Here is a 16165-nt window from a genome sequence, read left to right on the forward strand (position 1 = left end):
AAATGATAGTCGTAAAATATTTATTTCCTTAAAGTTATTTTACAATAATACGACTAGTTAGAGTTAAATATAAACAAATCTAAGTAAAATTTACATTTCGATTAAATTAATTAGTCAAATATTGTAACTCATTTAACTCGCAATGAAAACCATATATTCTTTTGAAGTTTCAGTAAATCGGACGTATGATATAATAGTTAACATTATTTAATGGATAGGGCGGGGAATATTTAGAATAAGGTGCCACGATTTTCCAACTTTTCTTTTTTTCGAGGGGTGGCGGGGGTCCTAAAAATCACAAAATTATCATCCGCAACTCTAGGAAACTCTTAGTTTATGAAATATAAGCCTTTTAATTTCCAAATTTAGTAAAATTTCAACTTAAGTCCTGCACTTAAAATTCGGGTCGCACATGTCGATAGCGATTTGCGTCAAGATGCAGAATCCGAAAGCAGAAACTACATTTTTTATCTCGTTTAAAAGTAATTCGCGGAAAACCCGTCGGTACTATTGTCGCTTTTTTCGTTGTTGAAATTAAACAAACGAAAACAAATGAAGGTGGTGAATAGTGTTGCCAGCTCCGTAACAATATCTTTTTAACTTGGTAAAAGATTATAAGGTGGTGACACGTCGACATAAATGCAAACAAACATACACTATCAATGTATTTTGTTTTGTAATACTGTTTTCACACAGAAACTTAATGATCTCATTTCACCTGCTAATGAAATCGTAAATTTTTTTCTTTCACACAGAAGTAATTGCTCGATTAGTATGAACGATGAGACAGACAATCATGGCGGAACGATACAAGGTGGGAGCATGGTGACATACCTACAAACAAAAAAAATTCCATGTACTTGTAAATTCGATGGACAAATGTCAAAATCGTAGTTGATGTATCAAATCAAATAGAAAAGGTTATAGTCAGCTGTTCGATGCGGCCACCTTGTATCGTTCCGCCATGCAGACAATGACATTTACTTTGACATTTTTAAGCACTGAACACACCAAAAACTAAGAAGTGGAACGCGGCCAACAGAGTTGCATTGTGCTTTTGACTTCATTAGGCATTCGATTAGCTACTAATGAAATAATTATAGATTCGAATTTTGTAGGGAAGATTGAGCTCAATAAGCGTCTTAATGTAGAAAACTGCCTTTATTATTCAATAAGCCGTCTGTGTGAAATTAGTATAATTCTCTGAATAATTTGAAATTAATGTATTTAATTGGAACAAGTGCAGATACATACATTTGTAAAAAAAAAAAAAAAATTGGACTTTATAGAGATTTTTATGCTAATTCCAACGGTAATTATGCGTAGAACACCTTTCTGCATAGGCGGCCTTCGGCCGCGCTTATAAAAGATAACCCTGGGCTACGCCATGCCAAGTCCGGGTGTGTGGTATAACCGTGGCTACCGCCACGGTGATGTCCTTCTGCGTAGTACACCCTTCTGCGCAGCACCCCAAATAATATTAGACTACAATTATTAAAAGTGTTTTACAAAAACAAAATACATTAATAGTGTATGTTTGTTTGCATTTATGTCGACGTGCCACCACCTTATAATGTTCTACCAAGATAAAAAGATATTGTTGCGGAGCTGGCAATACTATTCACCACCGTCATTTGTTTAATTGCAACAACGAAAAAAGCGACAATAGTACCGACGGGTTTTCCGCGAATAACTTTTAAACGAAATTAGAAATGTAGTTTCTGCTTTCGGATTATGAATCTTGACGCAAATACGCGTCTTTTGGTACTGCTATCGACATGTGCGACCCGAATTTTAAGTGCAGGACTTAAGTTGAAATTTTACTAAATTTGGAAATTAAAAAGCTTATATTTCATAAACTAAGAGTTTCCTAGAGTTGCGGATGATAATTTTGTGATTTTTAAGACCCCCTCTACCCCTACAAATCAGCAAAATTTTGAAAATCGTGGCACCTTATATAAAATCCAACCCGATAGGGCTTATCCTACATGTCTGGCGTTCCAGGTTCTGTGATCAAAATGGACTGGTTGCATCGGGAGTTGATATTTACAAAACCTATTTTTAGTGATAACTTTTGAATGGGAAATAATATTTACCCTCCGCCTTCGAACTAATAAGACTTACACTAAAACAAGTATTTTTATCCTTTTTCCCATAATTTTTGAACGCTATTCTACAGTTGTAGGTCAAACTAAAGTTTACCAAAAATTTTGGCACGTTTTTCGTTTTGGCTGGTACATTTTTTGTTCTGGCACCCGCTTCAGCTGGCGCGAGGGATTTATCTGTGATTGTTGGCAGCATCAACTAAAAGATAAATCCCTCGTGAGAGCGAAAATATGAGAGCGTAAGCAAAAGATTCGTATCAATCTAATCTATGACACTGCCCTCGTCCCGATCAGACAAATCTCTCGATCTAAACGTTGCCAGCCTTTCCAAATGGACCACTTTCATTTTGGTTCGTGGTTTACCGATGGTTTGTATGCGGTACACTACATCGTTGATCTGTTTTACAACTTTGTATGGGCCTTCCCAATTACACTGCAATTTCGGGGACAAACCTTTTTTACGTTGTGGGTTGTATAACAGCACCAAATCTCCTTCCTGAAAACCTTCCGAATTAATTGCTTTATCGTATCTGGCTTTCATCTTGTCGCTCATAATCTTTGCTCGTTGCCTTACCAGATCGTGTATCTCTCTCAGCTCTTCTTCCAAGACACCAGTGGATTTCTTGACATTCCTCTCCGAATCGGCATCTATCCCATACTTCAAATCAGCTGGAAGTCGAAGGTCATTGCCAAAAATTATCTCTGCGGGAGTTTGGCCCGTTGTCTCATGTACTGCCGATCGGTAGGCCATCAAGAATAATGATATGTGTTTATCCCAGTCCTTATGGTACTTGTCTACTACTTTCCTTAAATGCTCCTCCAATGTTCTGTTGTAACGTTCCACCATACCGTGTTGTCCGTGTTTTTCGAATGCCCAACTTCTTGCACATTTCTTGGAACACAGCTGATTCAAAATTCCTGCCTTGGTCAGAATGTATCTCCATTGGTACACCATACCTTGCAACCCATTCGTTTGTAACCACTTCTGCTACTGTTTCTGCTTCTTGGTTTGGGATTGAGTATACCTCTGGCCATTTACTGAAATAATCCATAACCACCAGTACGTATATGTTTCCGTGGTTGCTAGTAGGAAATGGACCTGCGACATCCATGGCGATCCTTTCAAATGGTGCACCTGAAATATACTGCTTCATCTGGCCATGACTTCGTGTTTTGGGCCCCTTCGCTCTGTTGCAAACCTCGCAGTTGGCAATCCACTCGGTGACCGACTGACGGCAACCAACCCAATAGAATCTCTGTTTAATTTTCTCGAGCGTCTTCGTAATTCCAAGATGACCTCCACTTGGACCATTATGCAGCTCGCTGAGCACGTCAGGAATCCTCTTTCTGGGAACAACTATCAGTTTCTTCTTGCATTTACCATCCTCACTCTCCCATACTCGATGAAGGCAACCGAATATCAATTCTAAACTGTTCCACTGTGCCCAATATGACTTCGCAATGGGACTCTTTGCTGACATCTCTTCTCTGTTTGGTCTTTCGCTTCGTTCGAGCCCTTGCATAACACGTGACAGATCCGTATCTTCTAGCGGACACTTTTTTAGCTGTTCCTTGTCCCATTCATCTGTACATGTTATAGACATTAGACGGACATCTATAATGTCTTCTTTAGCCTCGGCCTTTGAACAGTGCTTGCATTCCAAACTACATGGTCTTCGTGACATTGCATCAGCATTTCCATGGGTACTACCTTTTCGATCCTCAATGGAAGTCATAGCTTTGTAGTCGCTCGATCCACCGTGCCAATTGTCCTTCCGGATTACGGAACTGCAGAAGCCATTTCAACGCTGCGTGATCTGTCCTGACGCGGAATCGCTGGCCGTAGAGATATTTGTGGAAATGTTTATTGCACTCTACCAATGCCAACTGCTCTCTCAGTGTAACGCAATAGTTCCTCTCTGGTCTTCCAATTGAACGGCTGTAATATGCAACTACCTTCTCCTGTCCATCGACCAGTTGCGATAAAACGCCTCCTATAGCATATTCGCTCGCATCTGTATCTAGAATAAACGTTGCTCCTGGAATCGGATATGCCAATATTGGGGCAGTGCACAAACGCTCTTTCAATGTTTGGAAAGCTACTTCTTGCTCCTTCTTCCATTTAAAAGCTTTATTTTTTCTTGTTAGCTCGTGGAGACAATGGGCTACGCTGGCAAAATTTGGTACAAATCGGCGGTAATATGTGCACAGCCCAAGGAAACTTCTCAATTCATGCAGATTCTGTGGTCTTGGCCAATCCTTCACTGCCTCTATCTTTTCATTCGCTGTACGGATACCTTCTGTCGTTACCTTGTGACCCAAATAATTTACTTCCTTTTTAAACAGCGTACACTTTTTGGGACTTAACTTCAGACCAGCGCCAGCTATTCTCTGGAAAACTTCCTCCAAATTCTTAAGATGTTCATCAAAGTTCTTCCCCAATACGATGATGTCGTCCAGGTACACCAAGCATGTTTTCCAATGTAGTCCTATCAGTCCATGAGTCTCTCAAAAGTAGCTGGTGCATTACAAAGTCCAAAAGGCATCACTGTAAATTGCCAAAGACCATCACCGACACTGAAGGCTGTTTTCTCTCTATCTTCCTCCTTCACCTCCACTTGTCAGTAGCTGCTTTTCAAGTCCAGCGTGGAAAACCATTTCGTATCAGATAGCGAGTCCAGAGTGTCGTCAATTCTTGGCAATGGGTAGCTATCCTTTTTCGTAACGTCATTCAACTTCCGGTAGTCCACGCAAAACCTCATTTTTCCATCCTTCTTCTTTACAAGTACTACCGGTGAGCTCCAGGGACAAGCTGATGGTTCGATGACGCCGCTGTCGCTCATTTCTTGTATAATTTGACTCACAACTTCCGGCTTCGCCAGTGGAACACTACGTGGAGCTTGACGTATCGACTTCGCGTTTCCAGTGTCAATTTGATGTTTCACAACATTGGTGCGGCCTGGTTTGGAACCATCCTGGTCAAATATGTTTGCGTACTTTAAGAGCAGTTGCTTTGCCTTACTCTGATAATCTTCCTCTAGCCCCTCCGTCCATGCCGTGATGTCATTTGAAAGATCAGTATTACTAGATGAAACATGTTTCTGGAGCCGTTCACAGTTAATAATTACTTCAGCCTCTTGGCATCTATCTTCCCAAAATAGCTCCTTTAGTCAGTTTGAGTGGTGACTTGAACTCATTGAGTACTCTTACCGGAATACGTCCATCTTGTTTTGTCATAGCCAGGGTTTTTCCTACAAGTATGTTCTGTGCTGATTTGTTTGCTGCTTCGACAACCCAAAATTTGTTTGTCCCACAATCTCCATCAACCTTTGCCCAGATGACTGCTTCGGATTTTGGTGGTATTTGCTGACTCTCTTCCACCAGTACTCGTTTACTGCTGTAGCCTCTCTCGTAGTCGAAATTAAGTGGTACATCCATGTTCTTATATCGCATCGTCTTGCTTTGCATGTCGATCTTGATGCCCTGGTCGATTAAGAAGTCCACTCCAATTATGATTTCATCAACAATCTCTGCCACAATAAAATTGTGTACTACCGTGACGTTCCCAATTGCGACTTCACATGATACTTCTCCTAGAACCGTGCTGTCTTCTTCAGTGGCTGTACGCAATCTTGCTCCATGCAATGGTCTTATTTTCTTGCTGACTAAATCCGCTCGAATAATGGAATGGGATGCACCCGTATCTATAGTCAGTAAACGTTCCTTTCCATCCACATGTCCTCCAACAGTGTGTTGGTGTTGCAATAACGCGCAATGTGCCCTGGCTTTCCACACTTAAAGCATTTGACTGCATCATTATTATTCTGCTGCGTACCCTTTAATGCTTCCAAAATTGTGTCTACCCAGTCTGGCCTTTCCAATTGCACGCGATGAGCTTTCTATGCGGGCTTACTCAAAAGCGACGCTGTTTCTTGAGTCAGTGCATAGGATACCGTTTCTGCGAATGTGGGTTTTGGGTTTGCATATGTCGCTCGCTTCGTTTCTACGTTCAGTATGCCATTTATAAAACTCTGGATTTTTACCCTCTCGGTGTACTCCACGGGTGCGTCCGCATTTGCCAAATGTGCCAACTTTTCAACATCCGAGGCAAACTCCTGCAAAGTCTCATTCGCTCTTTGGTGGCGGTTTTGCAACTCAATTTGGAATATCTGTTTTCTATGCTCGCTTCCATAACGTCTCTCGACAGCGGCCATCAATGCTTCATAGCTTTTCCGTTCGTACTCTGGAATAGTCTGTAAGATTTCGGCAGCTGGTCCTTTCAATGCTACGAAGAGTGCAGCAACTTTATCTTCAGCATTCTAGTTGTTCACTGTTGCGGTCTTCTCAAACTGTAGCTTAAAGACCTGGAAAGGAACAGACCCGTCAAAGGATGATGTTTTTACCTTTGGATTACTCTCTGAAACAGCTGGGCGATTTAATTGTAACTGCTCGATACGGCCCTTCAAATTATCAACTTCTGCCTGAAATTTAGCGATTTTTGCATCCTGCGCTTCCAGCTTTGATGTTACCCTTGCTTCCTGTGCTTCTAACTGTGGAGACATTTGTGCCACCTGCAATGATAAGCGCTCCTCTTGTTCTTCCATCTTGGATGTCATGCGTGTCTCCTGCGATTCCAGTTGGGATGCCATATTGGATGTAATCTGTGTCGATATTTCTGACATACGCGTTTCTTGTGCTCCAATCTTCGATGGTATTTCTGACAACAATCCCACTTCTCACACCAATTGTAACGAGTTTACTGCAATTTCCCTTATTTGCAATCTTCTGCCAACGATCGTATCGCTAAACTGTTGAATAAATAACTCCAATATTGAATAATGGAAAAATGGCCTTTATTAAAGTACTTCACAATAACACTTATATTTTGCAACGAATAGCTTGCTTAATAACCAAACTGATTGATAGCTCAAATGAAACTGATTTTCAAAATAATACTGCTATTGCTCGCTAGATAGCGTCTTAATCGAAACTGCTCATAGCGCCTCTACCGCTGGTGCTTTTATACTCTGTGATTTCCTCGTGGCATCTTCTAGGCGCTTCCAGAATTTAATTAGTTACCGCCATATAATTATAACTACAGATGTATAACTTTTATAGCTTCTCTCATACCCCATGCGCTTGTATGTGTGAGCAACACTTCCACAATTATAATTGCATACCTTTAGGAGTAGCTCAGATAAGATCTCTTCTTGTATTTGTGCATCTCTTCTCCGCTGCGTGTACGTACATATGTGTAGACATAATGGCCCCTATTATGAGCATCTTTCGATCTTCGACTGTGGTCGAAAGAGCTGATCGAACGAATTTTCATTCGGTATTATGACGCACGTTCGATGAAGGCAAGCATTATTGTGAATTTCGATAAATTCAAAAGTTCACAATAGCACATTTCCTTCAGCTGTCAAATAAAATAAAATAAATAGACAAAAGCAGAACTAGTTATTAAATGCAAATATTGAAAATAAAAGTATGAATACGACGGAATTGTGGTTTGATGATTCGTCAGATGAAGAGAAAAGCTTTCTGGAGCTAGCCAGAAGTAGAAGACGCGTGAGGGATGCTTCAAATACTTTGAAAATGAATTCCACCACGTAAGTGTAGCTTTCTAAATAAGTTGTTAAATTGTTGAAATTATAAGTTTTGTTTATATATTTATTCAAAACTTCAGACTGTCCAAAGAAGCGTTCATGGACTTGTTGTCCAGTACAGATGAACTGCTTCAGCAATGCACAAGCATATTCCTAATATTCTAAAATATGCAACAGTTCTCCGATTTTGTGCTCGGGGATCCTACCAACTGAGCATTGGAAACGAAAATGCATTCGTACTTGCCCAGCCGAATGTGTCTGTGGTTCTAACAGAGGTGTTGAATGTCTTGGAAAATTTTATTTGTGAAAGATGGATAAAATTCAATTATGAGGAGGCTGAGCTACATCAATCAAAGTTGCATTTCTATAATGTTAGCAGAATTCCAGGGATTATTGGCTGTGTTGATGGCACACACATTAAATTTGTTGCTCCCAAAAAAGAATTACAGAATTTATATTACAACAGAAAAGGATTCTACAGCATTAATGCTATGATTGTAAGTATACCATTTTGATATTAGTTTCAGGTTGTAAATACATAAGTTTACATCTTTATACAAATATTTTTTAGGTTTGTGACCATTCTATGACTATACGATACATAAATGCAAAATATCCGGGAGCAACACGTGATTCTTGTGTGTTCAATATGTCTGCCTTGAAATCACATTTGGAACAGCAGGAGCCCTTCACTACACACCAGAAAAGCAATACAAATTATAAACGTGTGTGCGGCTTTGCACAATACAAATTTCTGTAGAAGAGTTATCTAATGAAGAGGACGACCATGATATCCCATTCGCCGAAATTGAATCCACAACCAACTCGGAAGCAGAAGAAATCAGAAACTAAATATTGCGAGTTTTGTAGATACTTCATTTTATTGAAATAAAAAATTCATATATATGTATATATATAAAAAAATATTTGGTAAATTCATTATGGTTCTTAAAAGCTAAAGATTTTCAGTTTTCATAATACAGTCTTAAATTTTATTATAAATTTGGTATAAAAAATATCACTTCAGTTTCATATGTTTGTTTAAAAAAAAAAAAAATCAGGTATTGTTCAGCACTTAAAGCATAAATTTGTGATGACCTTATTTTTTCATTTGGCTTTTATACAACTCCAGCTTTTCCTGTTTCAATTTCGAAAAATCACGTTTATAATAGTACTCCAAGCTATACGTTATCTTCGCATACTTTTCTGTCTCAAGAGCACTTTTTTTGATCTCTTCCAATGTTTTCAGCATCTCTTCTTAAACATTTTTTTGATTTGCTATCTGCTATTGCAATAGTTTGAGCCTATCGTTTTTGCTGCACTTTTTCGATTTGCTTTTCGTGGCCTCTCCTTATCAGGTGCACCACTTTGTCCACTTACTTCCAAATTCTCACCCGATTCTAAGTTATCACTATATAATCGCTCCACAATTATATCTTCACATTCTTCATTCGCATTAGTACTAAGGCCATGCTCTTGTCCAGGTGGATCTACACTGGTCTGAAGACTTAACAAACCCATTATAGACTCTTCTGAATGCGTAAAGATATTTAACCTGTTTGGTCCACCACCAGTTGCACGGTATTCCACTATGTTCTCCGACATTTTTGTTTTTGTTTTTGACTTCATGTCAGCCCACACCTGAGACGACAAAAATAAAGTTGTATTATACAGAATTGACTTCTATGGTTCTTTAGTTCACCTTAATCCACTTTTCCGTCGTTCTTACTGGTGGTCCTAAACAGTTCAGCTCCACTGTTATATCATCCCACTTTTTTGTCACCTGAACCTTTGTGCAAGTTCATTTTGCTATATGGGAATTTTTTTCCATAATTGAAACCAGTCTTTCAAGCTGTTGTTTTGTACTCACGACCTTGGACCTATATAATTTTAATTCAAATATTTTAAAATTACTACTAGGTAGTAAAAAATTAGAACATAAATACAAAAAACTTACATTTTAAACAATTCTTTTTCTGTTCGATACAGCGTCGACAACAAATTTCTATTCGCTACAAAATTCGGTACACAACGAAAATTTCGACAGAGATGAGGTGTCATAATACCAACTTCTAATTCGATTTTCGATGTTCGATAGCCAACGAAGATCGAAAGATGCTCATAATAGGGGCCAATGATTGAATTATTGATGTGCATTACGTCACTGCTTAGCATCGGCTTAGAGATGGCAGTACCCTTAGTGTTGCTAATATTCGTAACAATATGTAGAACCCATATCTCTTATCTGTATTTGAAACGACTTTGGTTTTGTTTTTGGATAAATTTTATTCTTATTATTTTTCTGTCTTATTTTTATTTTTTTTTTATAAAAAAGAAAATAGCTTTATTTTATGTAAATTTTGCTTTAAGCAGGCTTTAATTTAGAATTACTATTTTAAATTAACTTAATTTTAGTTTTAGATAAATTTTACTTTTACTCCCTTTTTATTTTTCCATGAATTTATCCTTCCTTTTAATTTTATTTAAGCTAAGTTTTATTTTTTTTTTTAAATTTATTTTAGTTTTATTTTAATTTTTAAACGGATTTTAAAACTACTCTGAATTTAACTTGATTTCAATATAATCAAAAATATTTAATTTCATTTTGATTTAATTATTGAAAAGAGTTTTTTGTTTTTCTTTGACAATTTATTTTATGTTCCTTTTTTAATTTGACCTTTAAGACAAGTTTTAATTTTAGTTTAGGAGCAATTTAGAGTTTGTTTATATATATATTTCTTCCTTTTTTTTGTTTTTTTTTTTTTTTGGACATTTTTATTAATATTTAGAATTTGATTTATTAGAAGCAGTTAGAGATTTAGAATTTAAGTAAAAACTATATTTTTGATTAAATTTTATTCCGGTTTTATTTAATTTATTTTATTTTGAATTTAAATTTTAAATTTATTTTATTTGCTTTAATTTAGGATTTCTATCAAATTCTACTTTCTTTTAACTTTCTTTTAAAGTAGATTTTATGCAATTTTTAAATCCACGCGCGTTTTATTTTTGTTAGGTTTAGGGTTTGCACTAATTCCAATTTATTTACTTTTGGATAGAAATCTAAATTTAATTTTAATAAAAAAACAAAAGGCTAAGAAAATCCCAAATTAATTTTTGAGCGAATTATTTTTATTTAATTTAATTTAAACTTTTATTTTGGCAAACTTTATTTTTTTGTTTGTTTTATTTTTAAGTGAAAAAGAATTTACGCAAAAAAAAAATTTAGCAGGTTAAGGTTTGGAAAGATGGTAAAAAGAAACTATGATATTTTACTTTAACTTAATTTAATTTAGTTTATTTTAATTTATTTTACTTTAGTTTAATTTTCGAAACAAGAATAAATTTAATCTTAAATTTCTCTTAAGGAATTCAAGCTTCAAATTTAATATTAAGTGCAATTGTTATTTCATTTAGGTTATTTTAAAGTCAAGGGCAGTAAGAAAAAATTTTAAAAATAGTTTAGGCCCCTATTGCCGTTAACAACTAAACTTTAAGACAACTCAACTCCTGTTTGGTATTACGAATTACAACTTATTTCAGTTGAAGTTGAATTGAGTTGCCAACTTCAGAAAGTGATGATTTGACAGATAAATGAACAGCTGATCAATTTGTGGCGGAAATTTAAGCATTTTCAAATGTGATTTTGTTATTAATATTATATGAAATCTATTTTATAATGGCGAAAATGTTGGTGATTGACATGTCGCGAATACGGAAAACATTCGCGTGATCATTCCGATCCCTTGGAACTACCAAGCACCAAGTAAGGAAATGTTTAAAAAGTGACAATTCATGGGGGAATATTTTGAATAAGGTGACACGATTTTCCAACTTTTTTTTTCGAGGGGTGGAGGGGGTCCTAAAAATCACAAAATTATCGTCCGCAACTCTAGGAAATTCTTAGTTTATGAAATATAAGCTTTTTAATTTCCAAATTTAGTAAAATTTCAACTTAAGTCCTGCACTTAAAATTGGGGTCGCACATGTCGATAGCGGTAAGATTCAGAATCCGAAAGCAGAAACTATATTTTTTATCTCGTTTAAAAGTTATTCGCGGAAAACCCGTCGATACTATTGCCGCTTTTTTCGTTGTTGCAATTAAACAAACGAAAACAAATGAAGGTGGTGAATAGTGTTGCCAGCTCTGCAACAATATCTTTTTATCTTGGTAGAACATTATAAGGTGGTGTCACGTCGACATAAATGCAAACAAACATACACTATCAATGTATTTTGTTTTTGTAATCCTCTGAATAATTTGAAATTAATGTATTTAAGTTACCGGAACGAGAGATTTTTAAGTAAATATTAAATTTTTTTATGATAAGAATTTAGAAAAAGGGGCTTAAGTGCAGAATACATACAATTGTAAAAAAACAAAATAACAAATCGGACTTTATAGAGATTTTTATGCTGATTCCAACGGTATATTTCTATTTTGGTGCAAATGTAATGTTTGGGGGTAATTCCATGTCAAAAGGCGAAATTATGAATTTTTCAAATCAAAATATCTCCGAAACTAATACAACTTTTATATTTTTTTACTACGAATATTCTTATGTTATTTAGCATTTGCGTGAATAAAGAAACTAATATTTCTCTATACTATAAGCCGGAGTCATTGGTGCCGTATGTCGTATCGCTGTATCCGTATCCCTAACGTAATCAGCTGTTTATCGTTACGACGGTAAACCAAAACCCAATTGGTTGGCTACGATACGATAATCGATTGCATTGATTCTCATAAGGTTGGTCGAATCAGCTGTTATATGGTTACCGATAAAGCACCAATGTCTCCAGCTATAGTACGTATACATAAAACCAGTGCGCAGTTGCATTTTAACAGAGTTGCCATAGTAAAATTTTATTATCAGTTATTTGTATGTAATATTTTACTTTTGGCAACTCTGTTCGATCGTCATCGTGTCGTGATCACGATCGTTAAAAAACGAGCAATGATCGGCTGATGGTGGGCCGCAAACGCATTGCAAAGGAGTATTGTTAGAGTCATGGTTCAATTATGTACAGGTTGGCTCATCTCATCAGCTGATTTTATTTATGTCATTGCATGGTCGAAGGGATTGTCAAAAGGAGATGGCAAACTCAAAATGAAACCAACACATTGGCAACATTTTACTTACACATACAAAAACTGCTAAGTTTTATGTTTCCATTTCATACAATTCGCACTAACACCAATACACAGATTTTGACAATTTGAACAGACATATTTTGTTGCTTTACAGATGAGCCAACCTGTATATAGTTGAACCATGGTTAGAGTACTCCAACATGAAGAAAATGGAACACGTAATCCAACAATTTTTGCAGGGTAATCGAAATGCAGAATAGGGGTGACAATTTTTTCAAAACAACTGCAAAATTGTATGTGACAACTGCTAGTAATCAGTTGTAAGATTTTGACAACTACACTAACACAAGGTTGTAAACGGTAATGCCACAAAAAGTTGTTAGACTAGACAACTCAACCGACATTTTTTTTGACAGGTTGAGTTGTAATCTGTAATACCAAATTGCAAAATTTCAACGCAACCGAGTTGAGTTGTAAACGGTAATAGGGGCATTAAATTCATAAAGGTATTATCTTTATTTTTATTTATAATTCTAAATGTAAGTTCAATAAATTTTATATTTAAATTTTACTTTTAAATCCAAGAAAAAGAAGTTAATTTAATTTAATATTAAAAAGATTTTAGAGCAAGTCAAAGGGAACGATTTCGAATTAAAAAAAGGAAAAGATTTATAAACTGTATTATGTTTGACTTACCGGTGGCAGGCTGTTAAACGGGAATCCTTTCCTTTATTGTGTTACTACGGGGCGGAACTGGTGTAGTTGTTGGATTACAACGGTTACGAAAATTTTTGTTACGGCACTTCGGACACTGTAAAGCTTTTTTTTCTATTTTTTTGTTTGATTTTTAAAAACGCGCTACTGCACTTTACCGCCGCACGACCACGCACTTCAAGAGATAACTTTTGCAATGATCACTTGATCTTCGTTAGATTGCGCTAATACCCCTAGCTCGTATCTAAACGGAATTACCTAATCGTTTTCACTCAAATTCACACGCACACCTACGCACTCGCTTTCGTTTTTCCACGCGTACACAGTCCCGCGATACATATAGGGTCCTTCCACTTATGTTTCGCAACACTCACAGATAAACAGTTGAGATACATTTGTAAAGAATACAACGAGAAAGGAAGGTTTGGTTGCTATGTTAGCTTTAAGGCTTGCGTAACAAAACCGTCATTAAACGACGGAAATTTGGTAAATTTGAATAATATTAGACGTATTTTTGTTTTTACACGTATATACGTTTACGCGTAAAAAGAACGCTTAAGCGGCAATTACCCACCGACGTGTGCAGTACGTACGGACGTTTGTCGTACGAAACACGTTTGACCAAACCCTCAAACCCGTACGAATCAATGTGTGCGTTTATGTACATGTACATAACATATTTGTGTGTATTGTTTACAGATAAGCACTGTTGCCATTGCCCATTTTGCGTGCATGCTTATGGAAACATCAACTTTTTCCAATTTAATTTTTGATGTTGTAAAAGGCTGGAATTAATATTAAATAAACATAAATAGATTTCATATTTATAATATGCACTTTTACATAATTATTTCGAATTATTTTCACAATTTTTCTAACTTTAATTAGGTATTTTTGCATAAAACTACAAACGGTCAAAAAATAGCGCACAAAATTTACTAGACAACTCTGTATAGTGAGAGAGCGATCAGCTGACACGTTCTTACGGAAAAAATTAGAGTTGTGCTTTTTCGTTCTTTTCAGAGATTCGAATCTTTCGTTATTTTTCTGATGAACGAACAAGTTGTTCTTTTTGTTCATCTGTTCTTTTCTTTTTTCAAGCAAATTTGTTCACTGCTGCTCGCACCCGCGAAAAACGCCAACAAGTATAGATAGGGGTGTGTATGCAGCAATGCTTTGTGTAGGTATATTTAAATGTCTTATGAATAAATAAGTTAATATATATATGTATAATTAACTTCAAAAAAAGTTACAAATTTCGGAAGATCCAGGAAATTGTAAGAGTATAGACACAAATTGTAAATATGAACTTTTCAAGTTTAATATATGTAATAATTACCCTACAAGAAACGCTGATAGTTTTACTAATACACTCACACTTGTAATTGACAATGCTGATCCTGCGATGACGTAAACATTGATTCTCAAATTTATGTATGTTCCTTTGTTCGCTTACGCATGTCCGCATGTTCCCAACGACAGCGTATAATCATGAAAAAGGACTCAAACTGGGAAAGCTTCGGACACCTGGTACAGAACAAAAGAACATACAGCAGATACCATTATGCATGTGAGACAGATACATAATTCTCAAAGGAATTTTATGTATGCGAGAACAGTTTATCCGATTTAATCATGTTGTCACTACTGACTGTCATATGACAATCAAATGATTATCACGGTTGTTTTCTTATTTTTTAAATTCCGCCATTTTCAACCGACGAAAACCATATAAAAAATAAGTTTAAAAACTGAAAAAGAGAGCATTTCAAAGCTCCATGCTAAAAGAAAAAAAATCGAAAATAATATTAAAAAATACCAAAAGCTGTCGGAATGTATGGGGCGCACTCAAAAAAATGATACGCGAAAAATAATAGTGGTTAGTGGTGATTCATTTTCAAATGTGTTTCCGCATGAGGAAAGCGCCCTTCTGTTGTTTTGTTATTTTCTGAATTTAAATTGAACATTCTGAACTCGAATTGTTATAAAACTATTTATTTTAAACAAATAAGAAACACGTATGCTTTTATCACGTACAAAATTAAAAACGTAATGAAATAAAGTAAATAAAAAGCAAAAAGCATTGTTTCATTTTTGGCTGAATATAACAATGGTCATTTATGATAGTATAACAGTCAAACCTGATATCTACAGTAAACTATCATTTATGACACTTTTTGATAGTTAGAGTGTCAGCACTGATCCAGGAAAAGGAATGAGAGTGAGCAGTACGGCTATATACTTAATCAGTAGACCATGTTGGTGTATAAGAAGGAGACAAAAACTCACACGTACATAGTTGTTTACATCACATTTGCGCAAGTCCCCTTAAGTTTGTGATAGAAAGTTTGTATGAGGCGCTGATCGTTAGGTTGACATTGCTGACAGTCAGATGATAGTCATATGATAGTCAGTATTCTTGTATTTATTGTTACATATCTTTCAAAACCTTAATACACATATATATCTATATAAATTGGCATCGATAAACTTAAATTGCATTTTTGTATATTTCACATTTCATTTTTGCATTGTTTTTACTTATTATAAATGTTTTTATTAAATCAATCGCGCTTTTATAGCAACATGCACATTTATATATATATATATATTTTATTGATGACATTACAAAGCTGTGCTGC

General features: G+C 35.8%; 1 protein-coding gene and 1 long non-coding RNA gene across 3 annotated transcripts in view; both read right to left on the reverse strand.

The window, feature by feature from the left end:
* The window catches only part of LOC137247687 (zinc finger protein 22-like), a 34251-nt gene extending 20032 nt beyond the window's left edge, over window positions 1-14219 (reverse strand). For both annotated transcript variants that reach the window (XR_010951878.1, XM_067778654.1), the window contains exon 1: window positions 13506-14219. The gene's annotated coding sequence lies outside the window, so the exon portion shown is untranslated. The remainder of the gene's footprint in view (window positions 1-13505) is intronic.
* On the reverse strand, window positions 8450-10434 carry LOC137247686 (uncharacterized). Its single transcript, XR_010951877.1, has 3 exons — window positions 9672-10434; window positions 9417-9594; window positions 8450-9355 (listed from the first exon to the last, which is right to left on the reverse strand). It is a non-coding gene; the product is annotated as an uncharacterized lncRNA (long non-coding RNA).
* Window positions 14220-16165: the final 1946 nt, after the last annotated feature.

Source organism: Eurosta solidaginis, chromosome 4, assembly GCF_040869045.1.
Source record: "Eurosta solidaginis isolate ZX-2024a chromosome 4, ASM4086904v1, whole genome shotgun sequence".
Classification (NCBI taxonomy): domain Eukaryota; kingdom Metazoa; phylum Arthropoda; class Insecta; order Diptera; family Tephritidae; genus Eurosta; species Eurosta solidaginis.